The sequence below is a fragment of the Symphalangus syndactylus genome, chromosome 17 (genome assembly GCF_028878055.3).
Source record: "Symphalangus syndactylus isolate Jambi chromosome 17, NHGRI_mSymSyn1-v2.1_pri, whole genome shotgun sequence".
Lineage (NCBI taxonomy): Eukaryota > Metazoa > Chordata > Mammalia > Primates > Hylobatidae > Symphalangus > Symphalangus syndactylus.
In genome coordinates, this window is record NC_072439.2 from 95,063,656 (window position 1) to 95,080,283 (window position 16,628).

General features: G+C 39.7%; 1 protein-coding gene across 3 annotated transcripts in view; it reads right to left on the reverse strand.

Annotated features, from left to right (window-relative positions):
• The window catches only part of ATP13A5 (ATPase 13A5), a 127,305-nt gene that overhangs the window by 101,193 nt on the left and 9,484 nt on the right, over window positions 1-16,628 (reverse strand). The gene's annotated exons all lie outside the window — the stretch shown is intronic.

Sequence of the window (16,628 nt, forward strand, 5' to 3'; positions counted from 1 at the left end):
AATTGCCAAACAATAGATTTGCTTATTCAACACCAATTTCTAGTTCCCAACTTCTACAGTGACATTTCATAGCATTGTTTTTTAGATTTGAAAAACTAAATTTTCAGTGCATTTTGAAGCCCCTGAGGGATGCTGATTATGAATAATATCTCTAGTATACTATTATTTCAGGTTCTGCTGTTGTTTTTGTGCTTTTTAAAAATATGACTGAACTCTGAATTTTCAGGTCCAGATCACAGGACTATAATGTCAAGAAACTTAGTTTTTACTAAGTGTCTAGAGCACTTTTGATGAGAGAATATCCTGCATTTTATGCCAGTTTAGATCATGCTATAAAACATCTCTTGGCTTAAGATTTTTTCCACTCACCCTCAACACTATCATGCACCTGAGAAAAAAGTTCATTCAGTTCAGTGAGGCAGCCACTCTATTTTGAGATTATTCAAATAAGGTTTAAATTAGAAATATGCATTCACCCTGCTTTTAAGCATGTTTTCTATTAGTTCTCCTCTTTCTCTTTCTGTTCCCTCTGATTCTATAAACCTGCTTTAGTTTTATTTGTGAATTATAGTTTTATTAGGACCAAATAAAATGTATATGCCACTTTACATATTGTGTCATAAATATACATTCTTTTACCAAGAGTTATTTACAGGGGCTTACTGCCAAAGTCAAAGTGTGTGCAAAAATAGAAGCAGGACAATTTGGAATTTTAGTCTAGCTTGTAGATGAAATGAGCTCATTCATAAATAACTTTCTCTTTTTCTGTTTATTTGTATACAGTAATGGCAATGAAAATCATAATTCTGGTACCCCTTCAGTTCTCTTCTATACAACGTTTTTAAATTAAAAAACAAACTCACGATGCTAGTAAGACTGCAGTGAAAGCACTACAGCTATATAGTGCTAATAGCCTTGTGAACTGGAATAATTTTTTAGGAACAGTAAGGTGGCAAATTGTATCAATAATTGTAAAGATATTTCTACTCTTTGAATCAGTAATTCTTCATTTGAAAATATGCCCTAATGAAATGACATCTAAATGAGAAAGTTTTGCATATACAATGTTCAGCGCAGCATTATCTGTAATAGCAAAATCACTGGAAAAACCAAATGATAGCTAATGGTTCAGTAAGTTGTGAAACATCAAAACAATGGACTACGGTAGAGCCCTTAAAAACAAAATCTGTGATGCTAATGCGGAAACCTGGAGCATACGGTGACATAATGTTCAATGGAGAAAAGAACAAAGAACAAGTAGAATAAATGGAAAACAAGTAGCAACATTATGAAATGTAACCCAACTATATTAGTAATTACATAAAATGCATATGGCCTTAATGCCATGATTAAAAGCAAAGATTATTAGACTAGATAATAAAAGTCCTATTGTATGCTATTTACAAGAGACACACTTTAAACATAAAGAAGTGGATAGGTTAAAAAGGAAAAGAAGGGGAAAATATACCATGCAAAAAGTGGAAGAAAGCTGATATCACTATATTACTATCACACAAATTATATTTCTTTAAGGATAGTTAAGGAAAAAATACTATGAGAGAAAAGGAAGGATATTTCATAAGTTAAAAGATCAATTCAGGAGGAGGACATAACAATCCCAAATTTTTGCACATCTAAAAAACATAGTTTTAAAAATTATAAAGAAAAATTGATAGAATTTAAATCTACTCTCATCATTGGAGATTTTAGCACACCCCCCTATCTCAATAACCAACAGAATAAGCAGACAAAACATTCAGCAGGAATACAAGAATTCTGAACATCTCCACTAGCTACATTGATCTAATCGACAAATACAGAAAATCACAGCCAACAACTGCGGAATTCAAATATTTTTCAAATACACATAAAATACTTACCTAAATTGAGCACATTCTCAGACATAAAGTATGATGACATTATATTTAAACTAGAAATTAAAAACAGAATAACTTAAAAATTCCCAAATATTTGGAAAGTAAACAACATATTTTGAAATAACACATGTAAGTCAAATAAAAAATTACAATAAATATTAGGAAATCATTCAAACTGAATGAAAATGAAAATTGAGAAATAAAAATTCATGGAATGCAATTAAGACAATCCATGGAATGCAATTAAGAATATCCATGGAATGCAATTAAGACAATACAGCTTTAGATGCATCTTAGTAAAGAAAAAAAGTTTGAAATCAATAAACTAAGCTTCCAACTCAAGAAGTTATAGAAAAAAAAGCAAATTAAACCCCAAAAAAGGAAAAAGTTATTAAGATGAGTGCAGAAATAAGACAGAAAGTAGAAATACAAGACAATAAAGAAAAACAGCAAAGCAAAATTGGTACCCTGAAAAGATTAATAACATTGGGTGGAGCCAAGATGGCCGAATAGGAACAGCTCCGGTCTCCAGCTCCCAGCCTGAGCCACACAGAAGACGGGTGATTTCTGCATTTCTGTTTGAGGTACCCGTTTCATCTCACTAGGGAGTGCCAAACAGCGGGTGCAGGACAGTCGGTGAAGCACACTGTGCACGAGCCGAAGCAGGGTGAGGCATTGCCTCACTTGGGAAGTGCAAGGGGTCAGGGAGTTCCTTTTCCTAGTCAAAGAAAGGGGTAACAGACAGCACCTGGAATATCGGGTCAGTCCCACCCTAATACTGCGCTTTTCCAACAGGCCTGGAAAACGGCACACTAGGAGATTGTGTCCCGCACCTGGCTCAGAGGGTCCTATGCCCACGGAGTCTCGCTGATTGCTAGCACAGCAGTCTGAGATCAAGCTGCAAGGTGGCAGCGAGGCTGGGGGAGGGGCGCCCACCATTGCCCAGGCTTGCTTAGGTAAACAAAGCAGCCAGGAAGCTCCAACTGGGTGGAGCCCACCACAGCTCAGGAGGCCTGCCTGCCTCTGTAGGCTCCACCTCTGGGGGCAGGGCACAGACAAACAAAAAGTCAGCAGGAACCTCCACAGACTTAAATGTCCCTGTCTGACTGACAGCTTTGAAGAGAGTAGTGGTTCTCCCAGCACACAGCTGGAGATCTGAGAACGGACAGACTGCCTCCTAAAGTGGGTCCCTCACCCCTGAGCAGCCTAACTGGGAGGGACCCCCCCAGTAGGGACAGACTGACACCTCACTCGGCCGGGTACTCCCCTGAGACAAAACTTCCAGAGGAACTATCAGACAGCTGAATTTGTGGTCTCACGAAAATCCGCTGTTCTGCAGCCACCGCTGCTGACACCCAGCCAAACAGGGTCTGGAGTGGACCTCTGGTAACCTCCAATAGACCTGCAGCTGAGGGTCCTGTCTGGTAGAAGGAAAACTAACAAACAGAAAGGACATCCACACCAAAAACCCATCTGTACATCACCATCATCAAAGACCAAAAGTAGATAAAACCACAAAGATGGGGAAAAAACAGAGCAGAAAAACTGGAAACTCTAAAAAGCAGAGCACCTCTCCTCCTTCAAAGGAACGTAGTTCCTCACCAGCAATGGAACAAAGCTGGATGGAGGATGACTTTGACAAGTTGAGAGAAGAAGGCTTCAGATGATCAAACTACTCCGAGCTACAGGAGGAAATTCAAAACAATAGCAAAGAAGTTAAAAACTTTGAAAAAAAATTAGAAGAATGGATAACTAGAATAACCAATGGAGAGAAGGGCTTAAAGGAGCTGATGGAGCTGAAAGCCAAGTTTCAAGAACTACGTGAAGATTGCAGAAGCCTCGGTAGCCCATGCGATCAACTGGAAGAAAGGGTATCGCTGATGGAAGATGAAATGAATGAAATGAAGCGAGAAGGGAAGTTTAGAGAAAAAAGAATAAAAAGAAATGAACAAAGCCTCCAAGAAATTTGGGACTATGTGAAAAGACCAAACCTACGTCTGACTGGTGTACCTGAAAAGGACAGGGAGAATGGAACAAAGTTGGAAAATACTCTGCAAGATATTATCCAGGAGAACTTCCCCAATCTAGCAAGGCAGGCCAACATTCAGATTCAGGAAATACAGAGAACGCCACAAAGATACTCCTTGAGAAGAGCAACTCCAAGACACATAATTGTCAGATTCACCAAAGTTGAAATGAAGGAAAAAATGTTAAGGGCAGCCAGAGAGAAAGGTCGGGTTACCCACAAAGGGAAGCCCATCAGACTAACAGCTGATCTCTCAGCAGAAACTCTACAAGACAGAAGAGAGTGGGGGCCGATATTCAACATTCTTAAAGAAAAGAATTTTCAACCGAGAATTTCATATCCAGCCAAACTAAGCTTCATAAGTGAAGGAGAAATAAAATACTTTACAGACAAGCAAACGCTGAGTGATTTTGTCACCACCAGGCCTGCCCTAAAAGAGCTCCTGAAGGAAGCACTAAACATGGAAAGGAACAACTGGTACCAGCCACTGCAAAAACATGCCAAATTGTAAAGACCATCGAGGCTAGGAAGAAACTGCATCAACTAACGAGCAAAATAACCAACTAACATCATAATGACAGGATCAGATTCACACATAACAATATTAACTTTAAATGTAAATGGGCTAAATGCTCCAATTAAAAGACACAGACTGGCAAACTGGATAAGGAGTCAGGACCCATCAGTGTGCTGTATTCAGGAAACCCATCTCACATGCAGAGACACACATAGACTCAAAATAAAGGGATGGAGGAAGATCTATCAAGCAAATGGAAAACAAAAAAAAGCAGGGGTTGCAATCCTAGTCTCTGATAAAATAGACTTTAAACCAACAAAGATCAAAAGAGACAAAGAAGGCCATTACATAATGGTAAAGGGATCAATTCAACAAGAAGAGCTAACTATCCTAAATATATATGCACCCAACACAGGAGCACCCAGATTCATAAAGCAAGTCCTGAGTGACCTACAAAGAGACTTGAACTCCCACACAATAATAATGGGAGATTTTAACACCCCATTGTCAACATTAGACAGATCAACGAGACAGAAAGTTAACAAGCATATCCAGGAATTGAACTCAGCTCTAAACAAAGTGGACCTAATAGACATCTACAGAACTCTCCACCCCAAATCAACAGAATATACATTTTTTTCAGCACCACACCACACCTATTCCATAATTGACCACATAGTTGGAAGTAAAGCTCTCCTCAGCAAATGTAAAAGAACAGAAATTATAACAAACTGTCTCTCAGACTACAGTGCAATCAAACTAGAACTCAGGATTAAGAAACTCACTCAAAATCACTCAACTACATGGAAACTGAACAACCTGCTCCTGAATGACTATTGGGTACATAATGAAATGAAGGCAGAAATAAAGATGTTCTTTGAAACCAACGAGAACAAAGACACAACATACCAGAATCTCTGGGACATGTTCAAAGCAGTGTGTAGAGGGAAATTTATAGCACTAAATGCCCACAAGAGAAAGCAGGAAAGATCCAAAATTGACACCCTAACATCACAATTAAAAGAACTAGAAAAGCAAGAGCAAACACATTCAAAAGCTGGCAGAAGGCTAGAAATAACTAAAATCAGAGCAGAACTGAAGGAAATAGAGACACAAAAAACCCTTCAAAAAATTAATGAATCCAGGAGCTGGTTTTTTGAAAAGATCAACAAAATTGATATACCACTAGCAAGGCTAATAAAGAAGAAAAGAGAGAAGAATCAAATACATGCAATAAAAAATGAAAAAAGGGATATCACCACCAATCCCACAGAAATACAATCTACCATCAGAGAATACTACAAACACCTCTATGCAAATAAACTAGAAAATCTAGAAGAAATGGATAAATTCCTCGACAAATACACCCTCCCAAGACTAAACCAGGAAGAAGTTGAATCTCTGAATAGGCCAATAACAGGTTCTGAAATTGTGGCAATAATCAATAGCTTACCAACCAAAAAGAGTCCAGGACCTGATGGATTCACAGCCAAATTCTACCAGAGGTACAAAGAGGAACTGGTACCATTCCTTCTGAAACTATTCCAATAGATAGAAAAAGAGGGAATCCTCCCTAACACATTTTATGCAGCCACCATCATCCTGATACCAAAGCCTGGCAGAGACATAACCAAAAAAGAGAATTTCAGACCAATATCCTTGATGAACATTGATGCAAAAATCCTCAATAAAATACTGGCAAACCAAATCCAGCAGCACATCAAAAAGCTTATCCACCATAATCAAGTGGGCTTCATCCCTGGGATGCAAGGCTGGTTCAACATAAACAAATCAATAAATGTAATCCAGCATATAAACAGAAACAAAGACAAAAACCACATGATTATCTCAATAGAAGCAGAAAAGGCCTTTGACAAAATTCAACAACCCTTCATCCTAAAAACTCTCAATAAATTAGGTATTGATGGGACGTATCTCAAAATAATAAGAGCTATCTATGACAAACCCACAGCCAATATCATACTGAATGGGCAAAACCTGGAAGCATTCCCTCTGAAAACTGGCACAAGACAGGGATGCCCTCTCTCACCACTCCTATTCAACATAGTGCTGGAAGTAAAAGAACAAAGCTGGAGGCATCACGCTACCTGACTTCAAACTACACTACAAGGCTACAGTAACCAAAACAGCATGGTACTGGTACCACAACAGAGACATAGATCAGTGGAACAGAACAGAGCCCTCAGAAATGATGCCACATATCTACAACTATCTGATCTTTGACAAACCTGACAAAAACAAGAAATGGGGAAATGATTCCCTATTTAATAAATGGTGCTGGGAAAACTGGCTAGCCATATGTAGAAAGCTGAAACTGGATCCCTTCCTTACACCTTATACAAAAATTAATTCAAGATGGATTAAAGACTTACATGTTAGACCTAAAACCATTAAAATCCTACAAGAAAACCTAGGCAATACCATTCAGGACACAGGCGTGTGCAAGGACTTCATGTCTAAAACACCAAAAGCAATGGCAACAAAAGCCAAAATTGACAAATGGGATCTAATTAAACTAAAGAGCTTCTGCACAGCAAAAGAAACTACCATCAGAGTGAACAGGCAACCTACAGAATGGGAGAAAATTTTTGCAACCTACTCATCTGACAAAGGGCTAATATCCAGAATCTACAATGAACTCAAACAAATTTACAAGAAAAAAACAAACAACCCCATCAAAAAGTGGACAAAGGACATGAACAGACACTTCTCAAAAGAAGACATTTATGCAGCCAAAAAACACATGAAGAAATGCTCATCATCACTGGCCATCAGAGAAATGCAAATCAAAACCACAGTGAGATACCATCTCACACCAGTTAGAATGACCATCATTAAAAAATCAGGAAACAACAGGTGCTGGAGAGGATGTGGAGAAATAGGAACACTTTTACACTGTTGGTGGGACTGTAAACTAGTTCAACCATTGTGGAAGTCAGTGTGGCGATTCCTCAGGGATCTAGAACTAGAAATACCATTTGACCCAGCCATCCCATTACTGGGTATATACCCAAAGGACTATAAGTCATGCTGCTATAAAGACACATGCACACATATGTTTATTGCGGCACTATTCACAATAGCAAAGAGTTGGAACCAACCCAAATGTCCAACAACGATAGACTGGATTAAGAAAATGTGGCACATATACACCATGGAATACTATGCAGCCATAAAAAATGATGAGTTCATGTCCTTTGTAGGGACATGGATGAAACTGGAAAACATCATTCTCAGTAAACTATCACAAGGACAAAAAACCAAACACCACATGTTCTCACTCATAGGTGGGAATTGAACAATGAGAACTCATGGACACAGGAAGGGGAACATCACACTCCGGGGACTGTTGTGGGGTTGGGGGAGCGTGGAGGGACAGCATTAGGAGATACACCTAATGCTAAATGACGAGTTAATGGGTGCAGGAAATCAACAGGGCACATGGATACCTATGTAACAAACCTGCACATTGTGCACATGTACCCTAAAACCTAAAGTATAATTTAAAAAAAAATTAAAAAAAAAGATTAATAACATTGATAAACTCATCAATAAATACGAATATTTTATGTTTATTACAGAAAATTAATGTGCAATTTAAAAGCTCCCTGCAAAGAAATCGTCAAGCCCAGAGAACTTGTGATTCCTTTGGAATATTTAAGATAGAAATGATACTATTCTTTTACAAACCTCTTTATAAGTAGAAGAGATGAAAATTCTCCCAATTTGTTTTATGAAGCCAGCATACTCAGACACCAAACTCTGATAAATATGTTGCAAGCAAGGAAAATTACAGGCTAAGCCCTGTCATGAATGTAGATAAAATAATTCTAATAATTCTAATAATAATTCTAATAATTCTAAAATAGATTATCTAACTAAATCAGTGATATATTTAAAGTTTAGTACATCACTACCAAATAATGTTTGTCCTAGAAATGCAAGGATTTAAAAATCAGTCAATGTACTTTGCCATTCCATGCACTTTAATATTCAGAAGGAAAGTCAGAAGGCCATCTCAATAGATAGAGAAAAAGACTTATACAATTCTACACCAATACATGATTTAAAAAATTCTCAACAAGTTAAAAATAGATGAGAACATATTTAAGCAACATCATGTGTAGTGATGAAATATTGAATATTTTCCCACTTAAGTTACAACCAAAATGAGATTGTCAACGATCACTACTAATATTTACCAGTATAGTACTAGAAGTCTTAACTAGTGCTATGCAAGAAAGAAAGAAAGAGGGAAGGGAAGGAAAGGGAAGGGGAGGGAAGGGGAGTGGAGGGGAGGGGAGGGGAATAACAATTGAAAACAAGAACTAAACTCTATGTGTAGATAATGTGGAAAAATATCCAAAAGATATACAAAGTATAAGAGTTAATAAGTGAATTTATTCAGATTGCTGGATACCAGGTCAATAGAGGAAAACCAACTGTGTTTGTATATATTAGTAACAAACAATTTGAAAATTAATTAAATACCATGTATAATACCTTCAAAGAAAGAAATCGATTACCTTGTAATAATTCTAACAAAGTTGTACAAGACATCTAAACTGAAAAGTGCATATCATCACCAAGAGAAAGTAAAGACCTAAATAAATGAAGAGCTGTGTTAAGTTTGGGGATTAGCCATTAGTAATCCAATTTAAAATCTCTTCAGACTTTTGTGTGTTTGTATGGTAATTGACAACTTGGTTCTAAAATTGGAATGGAAATGCAAAGGATGTAGGATAGTCAAGACAATTTTTGAAACGAATAAATGTGGAAGAATTATGCCACCAGAAGTGAAGGCTTACCACAAAGCCGCAGTAATTAAGAAAATGAGGTATACACACAAGTATAAACAAAAAGAGCAACAAAACAACATCCAAAAAGACACTCAAATATATGATTTCTTCACTTGCAAGAAAGGAGCCACTGCAGTCTGTGTGGGAAAGGGTGATTTGCCCAACTAATAGTGCCAGAGCAAAAGGAATAGTGCTGGAAGATAAATGAGTACAACCCCCACACCGCCCCATCCCACTGATTTATAGCTTATACAAAAATTCATTTGAGATGGCACAAATACATAAATGTGACAACTGAAACAATAAATTATCTGAAAGAAACCATAGGATGAATTATTCTATGAACCTCAAGTAGGCAAATGTTTCTTAAACAGAAAATAAAAAGACAAAACAAATGTATTTGACTTTGTTAAAATTAAAAGCTTCTGGCTGGGCACAGTGGCGCACACCTGTAATCCCAGTGCTTTGGGAAGCTGAGGCTGGAGGATTGCTTGAGGCCAGGAGTTCAAGAGCAGCCTGAGCAACATAGAAAGATGCTGTCTCTACACGTTTTTTTTGTTTTGTTTTTTTTAAGTAGCCAGCAATGATGGTGCACACCTGTTGTCCCAGTTCCTCAGGAGGCAGAGGTGGGAGGATTGCTTGAGCCCAGGAGTTTAGGGCTTTTAGTGAGCCATAATTGCACCACTTCCACTCGGGCAACAGTGAGACCCTGTCTCTATTGTCTCTAAGTTTTTAAAAAATATATAGAAATGAATTTTAAAAGTAAAGAAAATTAAAAGTTTCAGTTGATTAAAAGGTCTCTGAAGAGGCCAAGCATGGTGGCTCACGCTGTAATCCCAGCACTTTGGGAGGCCAAGATGGGAGGATCGTTTGAGCCCAGGAGTTCAAGACAATTTGAGATAAGATTTGGGTGGGGACACAGCCAAATTATATCACACAATATATGTTTTTATTTTGACCAACTAATCGAGAGGAAAATTAGATTGTATAAATGATTATTCTTCTGATGTAGTCAGAGTCACTCAGATTTTTTCTGAATATTTACACACCCCCAGTAAAATCCACTGAGAAATGCAGGGTAGAGGAGAGAACCAGGAGCAGTGTTTGTACCATAAAAGGAAAATTAACAGTATCCAGAGGTGGTGTTAGTGTAAAGATACTGGAAATGGGATGAAAGTGTCCAAATTTCAAACCCATTATACATGGTTCCTTGTAGTAAAGTGAGTTTTGCCACCTATTACCTGTGAGCTCAGCATTTAACTTCTTTAAGTCTCAGTTTCCATCTCTATACTTAGAGGGATATTAATAGCATACACCCGGAAAAACAGTGCGGCTTAAAGACAGGTGTAAGGTGTTGAGAGGAAAAGCAGCTCAGTCAATGATAACAGGTGATTTTATAATAGGCTCAGTCACAGGAGGAAAGAGGTGACTATTTCAGCTTTTAGTTGCAATATACTGGATCAAGACCGATAATAGAAACAGCCTGTGTTCCAGGAGGCCAGGAACCCAGATCTGCCACCTATTAGTTGAGTTGAATAGCACAGAAATCGTGCCCATCTTCACACAGGCTTGATTTGTATTCTGTCTAAGCAGTGGTGTTCCTTTACATTTTTGTTTCCTATAGAATTCTGAAAGAGGTACCACAGCCCTAACAGTCTTTTTCTAGGCCCAGAATACAAAGGAAGCAGTCTGGATTAGGAATAACAGTGAAATATGCATGCGTTTTTTCACAGAGGTTATTGCCGTAAATCACAACTTAGAGCCAGGCTTCCCTTCCAGGTCTGACACCAGAACCTCTTTTCTTTATACCCCACCCCATTGCCTTCTAGAAGCTCTCACTTCTGTCCTTTGCTCCACTATTTACCAGATGTGATTTAAACTTGCTGAACTTCAGATTTTTCATGTGAAAAATGTGACTGGTTGTAAAATGCATCAGAAGTAGTTTGGTGTCGCAGTTAAAAGCTGAGGATATGGCATGGGAAAACCAAGTTCAAATCATACCTCTACCATGTAACCATATATAAGACTTTGGCGACCCACTTTACTTCTGATGCCTTAATTTCCTCCTCCACAGATGAGAATAATAACAGTCACTATTGTCTAGGGTTATTGTTAGAAACTAATAAGATATGATGTCTTGAATCCCTTTTACTTTTATCTATATTTGACAGTAAGAACTAATTGAGTCTATTTGATAATAAGATCCTCCTGAGTGCTTACTTAGGTGTTATTTAATTCTCACCACAACCCTATGAAATAGGCATTATTATTTACTAAAATAAGTATTATTTGTAGAACAAAAACAGTCTTGGAAATGTATGTTCAAAATAAATACTAAATCATTCAGTCTGGAGTAAGAAAAACTTCACTATCTAGCAGTGTGATTCGAAACCCAATACAAAAGAGATGAACATATCCCACTCTTGGCTACAGGTATTCCCATAATTTCAGCTGGCACTACTACCACAAGAGTGCTAATATATAGTCCTCCTGCCAGTGAAAGTGCAACTAAGGACCTCTGTTTGGTGAGGCTAACAGCAGAGAGCAGACAGTGTGGGTCAAAAGATAATGAGATGCCTGGCCCTATTAGCAAAAACAATTTCTGAAAACAGAATTTGCCCTAGATCAAGGGCATGGGACAACATGGCAAGTTCGGTTAAAAGTCATTTGTAAAATAAGAGCATTGTTAACCAAGGAGGGAGTCTCAGAGATTATTTGGTTCAAATTTCTCTCTAGGAAAAAACAGCTATACAGCATTCTTCGCAGATGAGCATCTATCGTCCGCTTAAGAGGGGCTTTTCGTTGCCTTACGGGGCTGCATACTCTTTTGTTGGACAGCTGTGATGGTGTATTAGTTCTCTGTTGCTGCGTAGCAAACTCAGTGTCTTAATACAACACAGATTTATTGTCTCAGTTTTTATGGGTTGGGTATTCAGTTAGCTGGGTCCTATGCTGAGCATCTTACAAGACTAAAATCAAGGCGTCACCTGAGCTGTGCTCCTTCTGGAGCTAAGAGACCTCTTCACACTCATACGGTTGTTGGCAGAATTCGGTTCCTTGCAGCCTTAAGATGGGGGCCCCCATTCTCTTGCTGGTAGTCAGCTGGAAGCGACTCTCAGTCTTAGCAACCTCTCCTTACCACACGGCATCTTCCATCTTCAAAAATGCAGCATAGAACCGCCCTCGCGTCAGACCTCTCTCGTGCTTTAACTATCTCTGACTTCAGGAAAGGCCCAGTCTCTTTTAATGAGTCACCTGATTAGGTCAGGTGTACCCAATCTCCGTTTTTATTAACTCCGTTGAGTTCATGGGGATTTGTAAAGTCCCTTTTTCCATAGAACATAATACAATAATAGGAGTCCTAGCTTCTCATATTTACAGGCTCTGCCCACACTCAGCTAGAGGGGATTATACAAAAGGAACGGTGATCACAGGGGTGTCATGTTAAGTTTCTGCCACCACAGATGATTAGGAAGTTCTGGCAGGTGTGGTGGCTCACATTTGTAATCAGCACTTTGGGAGGCTGAGGCGGGCAGATCACGAGGTCAGGGGATTCAGACTAGCCTGGACAACATGGTGAAACCCTGTCTCTACTAGAAATACAAAAATTAGCTGGGTGTGGTGGTGTGCTCCTGTAGTCCCAATTACTCAGTAGGCTGAGGCAGGAAAACCGCTTGAACCTGGGAGGCAGACATTGCAGTGAGCTGAGATCGTGCCATTTCACTCCAGCCTGGGCAACAGAGCAAGACTCCATCTCAAAAACAAAAAAAAAAAAAAAGGGAAGTTCTGCCATAAGGAAAATAAATACGGCTGGAATCTACCAACTCCTACTTTTGTTGTCCACATCAGCCTCTCAACTCTTGGAAGACAAACATTGTGACTGTTCTTTGGGAAATTGTTTCTAATTTCTTTTACACAGTTCTTACTTGTAATATGCAGATATTCCTCCAAATACACTATACTTCTTGAAATTTCTCTCTAAGTATGAGTTTTAGAATTAAATATAACTTCCTAGATTTTTCCTAAAAAAATACAGATTATGGCAGAACTTTTTTTTATGTCTTCTGTTCTGCAGAACAGGCTTCTACTAAGGCATTCCAGGGCTAATTTTTTATAGCTACATCACATTGGCAAATAAAATTCAGCACATCAAATAAAGCACTTCAATTACTTTTTCTTGTACAACTACCAAACCCAAGTCACTGATACTGTCACCTTGTTTTTTGAAAATATCTTAAAACAAAAACTCAATAATGAGGTCTGTTACATTGCATCTTGACAATTTCTCACCTACAATCCAGCCTAGAGGAATTTTTGAATCTTGATTCTGTCACCTATATTGTTGTTCTTCCCTGATAGCTAGGTGTCAGTTGAAGATTGATAAGCTTACCTTTACCTCATTCAACCTGATAATATACACGTTGACTGAAAACAGGAGAGAGCCAACAGGGCTGACTTTCAGTTTCAATTTTTACTTTGCAGTTTTAATCCTTTGAGTGGTTTTTTTGGGGGGAAGTTCTTTACTGGAGGACGACCTTGTGTATATAAAGATACATGACATTGTATATGTAAAATAATCTACATGTTTAAAATCCCTGATTTTTCTTTTTCTTCTTTCTTTGAGACAGAGTCTCGCTCCACTGCCCAGGCTGGATTGCAATGGCGTGATCTCGGCTCACTGCAACCTCTGCCTCCCAGGTTCAAGCAATTCTCCTGCCTTAGCCTCCCAAGTAGCTGGGATTACAGGCACCTGCCACCATGCCCCGCTAATTTTCTTTTTTTAATTTTTAGTAGAGATGGGATTTCGTCATGTTGGCCAGCCTGGTCTCAAACTCCTGACCTCAGGTGATCCACCTGCCTCGGCCTCTCAAAGTGCTGGGATAACAGGCGTGAGCCACTGCGCCCAGCCAATTCTTGATTTTTTTTTAACAACTCATCACATATTACTTGTTTTCTCAATGATAGCCTCAAACAATGATCATTCTTTACATTTTAACCAGAATAAAGGGAAATATCCTCAACACCAATCTCACTTAATAGATGTATTCCTGCATTTTCTAATTATTTTTGCACTTTGTAACTCTTGATCCCTTGTACATAAATGAACCACTTATTTTTCATAGCACTTTCCATATCTCGCATGTGACCCTCACAAAACTTGTGAGTCAGGAGAGCTAGTGGTATTGTTCTTAGGGAAAGGGTCAACGCCAAAGAGGTGTCCACAACCGCATGGTTAGCAGCAGAGCCTCGACTAAAGCCCAGGTTTGCTCTCTCAGAGTCCAGGGCTCCTCCCCTGTTCAGCAGAAGAAAATTACTTAGAAGCAAAATGCACCTTTGTCAGTTCTGTTTTGTCCATACCAAGCAGCCATTTTGCCTTCTGGGGCTGCTCTGATTTGTAATTTTGACGTTTTGTTGGTGGGTGTCTGTGCAGAAGGGGAACACAGATGGAACTGTTGGGCTTTGCAACTGGTTTGAATGAAGCAGCACTTGTGGCTCCAGTGCGGTCAGAATCAAAGTCATCTTCAGAAAGCAAATGCAGCCTGTGGTCACAGGAGCTGCTGAAACAGAGGCTGATATGCACACAGTGTGCCCCCAGACAAACCAGGCTGAGAAGAGCCATCATGATTATTTTTCCTCCCAGCAAGGTATAATGATAAAATAATACCTATCAGTCATTGAGAACATTCCAACCTTCCCATGGAGGTTCCATGAAACAGTGGTCAGGAGATAATCTGTGCATGTATTTGCACACAGCAACACACACACACACACACACACACACAGAGAGAGAGAGAGGAAAGATTCCATGGGTGCATAAGTGTGGGAAATATGGTGCACTGTGGCTAGGTGAGGTGGCTCATGCCTATAATCCCAGCACTTTAGGAGGTCGAGGCAGGAACATCACTTGAGCCCAGGAGTTTGAGACCAGCCTGGAAAACGCAGGGAGACCTCGTCTCTACTGAAATTTTAAAAAAATTAGCCAGCTGGTGTAGCACATGCCTGTGGTCCCAGCTATACGGGAGGCTGAGGCAGGAGGATTGCTTGTATTGCTTGTGCCTGGGAGATTGAGGCTGCAGTGAGCTATGATCACACTACTGCACTCCAGCCTGTGTGGCAGAGTAAGACCGTGACACACACACACACACGCACACACACACACGTACATAGTGCTATATAGTGCACTGTAATGCCCCCTTAAGAGATCACAAAAAGCCATAATATTGATATGGTTTGAATGTGTCCTCCAAGGTTCTTGTGCTGGGAGGTGGGGCGAATAAGAGGTGATTCGATTACAAGGCTCTGCCCTTGTGAATGTTGTTTTCACCCTAGTGGGTTAGTTATTGCAAAGTGGGCTCATTACAAAAGCAAGTTGGGCCCCCTCTTTCTCTCCTGCTCTCTCGTGCTCTCTTGCCCTTTTACCTTCCACCAAGGGATGACACAGCAAGAAGGCCCTCACCAGGTGTGGTCCCTTGACCTTGAACTTCCCCCTCTCCAGAACCATAATAAATACACTTATTTTCTTTATGAATCACCCAGTCTGTGGTCTTCTGTTACAGCAGCACAAAGCAGACCAAGACAAATACACTCAAGATCTGAGAAGCCCTGCAGTTACCCGCGTACCCGTTTCACCCAGTATTTCTCAAACCTAATGGGGAAGGAGAACAGGGAAACTTCTTATATGATACCTACTGCAGAAGATATGTTTAGAAAAGCTGTATTACCTCATTTAATCCTCACCACAATCCCAAATGGTAGGTGTTAGAGAGGTCAAATAACTTGCCTAACAGAACTAGAATTCAACCCAGGTCAGCCTGAAGCCAAATCCCATTCCATTAAGTATGGAGCTATATAACCTGGAGGCTTCAGATCTATTTAGGGTCTCGTGTTTTGAAGGCTCCTGTGGGCTCTTAGTGAGGCTATGGGTCGTGAGACCTCTAGAGAAGACAAGAAAAGCTGACTGCAAATGGAGAGGCTGAGGGAAACCCCTGGGCAGGGCAGATTTTTAGGAAAAAGGCAGGTGAAGAAAAGGAACCTATTGGAGCTAGATAGTAGTGAGGAGGGTGGGAAGTGGATGGGAGTAGGTTGGAAAGAACAATAAAGACCTGTACAGTGAGAATATCGATTGCAGGGCTGTTGTAAAGTTTTGGGTAAGATGAAAACCTGTGTGTCAAGCACGTGGCACCGCACCATGCCCGGGACGGTAAGCACTAGCAGGATGAGAACGGGAGATGGGAAGGATAACAGGGTTCAGGGTTCAACTCTAGAGGCCAGTGCAAGGCTTTATATCCATGCTGAGCGCAGCAGAATCACGCAAGACTGAGCTTGCATAATCTCACAGCATCGCCCCTCCGTCCACTTAGGCTCTTCATGGGTGTTTGATTGAAGGA